This window comes from Aplysia californica, unplaced genomic scaffold (genome assembly GCF_000002075.1).
Source record: "Aplysia californica isolate F4 #8 unplaced genomic scaffold, AplCal3.0 scaffold00025, whole genome shotgun sequence".
NCBI classification, from domain to species: Eukaryota; Metazoa; Mollusca; class Gastropoda; order Aplysiida; family Aplysiidae; genus Aplysia; species Aplysia californica.
The window spans coordinates 1,155,477-1,156,986 of record NW_004797295.1 but is presented as its reverse complement, the minus strand read 5'-3'; positions in this window follow the sequence as shown (position 1 = coordinate 1,156,986).

Sequence of the window (1,510 nt, the reverse complement as noted above, 5' to 3'; positions counted from 1 at the left end):
ACACACACACACACACACACACACACACATAAACACACACACACACACACACACATAAGCACACTCACACACATGCGCGTGCGTATGTTCCACATGTACATCGCTATCGTGACCTGTAAGTACAAGATCCTTCATAGTCGTGACTACTTGACTCGCGACCTTGTATGACACCAAGGGCCAACAAGTGGCCAACCATGACCTCCTGGTGAGGTGAGAGGGTGCGGGAGACAGAAAGAATGTGCCTCTTCTGAAATTCACTTATGACTAGTACAGATGACTGGATGTGGTTGTCGAGTTATCAAACTTTTGTTACTTTTTAAAACTACGCTTTTCAGTTGTTGTTTGACATTTATACATTACATACCTATAATTTTATAGGTATTTGTTATTTCTCTCTGCCTTTTTGTTGTTTGTTTTCTCAGTGTATGTGGGTGGTTTTGGACGCTGTCGATCGATCATGTTGTATACTTTTTTTCTCCTTCTTTTCTTTTTTCTGTTGTCTTAATGTGTCCTTGCCTACATAGCCGATGGTGTGATCCTTATAAACTTAATCTCAACAAGAATAACGACATCCTGTTGCCCCAACTTATTTTAGTATTGTAACTTGTCAGCGTGGCTGATTCCCTGCAACCTACACACCTCGACGATTTCTTTTTTTTTTTTTTTTTGTTACTTTTTAACGCCACAAGGATCCACGTTTTCTGGTATTGTTTGTTAAAAGCTGAGACACGTTATTGTATCGCTGCGCTTTTTTGCAACTGATACAAATTGTGCAAAGCGGCTCTCCCGCTGGTATCGTCCACCAAAATGATGTGTCCAATTTTATGGTTGCCTTCTCCCAGGTAGTTAAAACTGTGTCGCTGTCCGAGCTGTTGTCTTTGCCCGTTCGTCACTCGACTGTGTTATGTGTGCTGCCAAAATATTATGGGTGTAAGAGGAGTCCAGGGCTGTGATTTGGGCTTTGTCTGGGTTTGTTTCGGGGGGTCGGGGGTTGGGTGTTGATATTAAAAGAATTTGCTTGGTTTCGTAAATGTGCTTTTCTTCATATATCCGAGAGGCCTACTCCTTTTCTATGCTTCTTTTGTCCAAATATTTGACGTGAGATTTCGTTCCAATCGATAGCAGGGTTACCTTGACTCGACTTAAATTCCATTAAGTGTCTGTTACTTTCTTTATTAGGCTGGCGAGAAGCGGTCGATATGCGCATTGCAGACAACAATATTATTCTTGAGTGAAGGAGAATGGAGTTAAATAATCTGGAGATTTAATTAGCATTTTGTTCTTTTGATATGGAAATTTTCACAGCTTGAAGAAAAGACGCATTTAATGTGAACAATAGGCTTCCGTGATTGGTCTTTTCCTCGAGGATGGAAGCAAGTCTAGGCTGAGTTCCTAGATGCAAGACCATCGGCGCAATTGGCTCGTGAGAGGGAGGGTGTATGTGTAGACCCTATGGCCGTGTTTTAATATACATATGTATGAATTTAAACTTTCAGGACCCCCCCCCCTT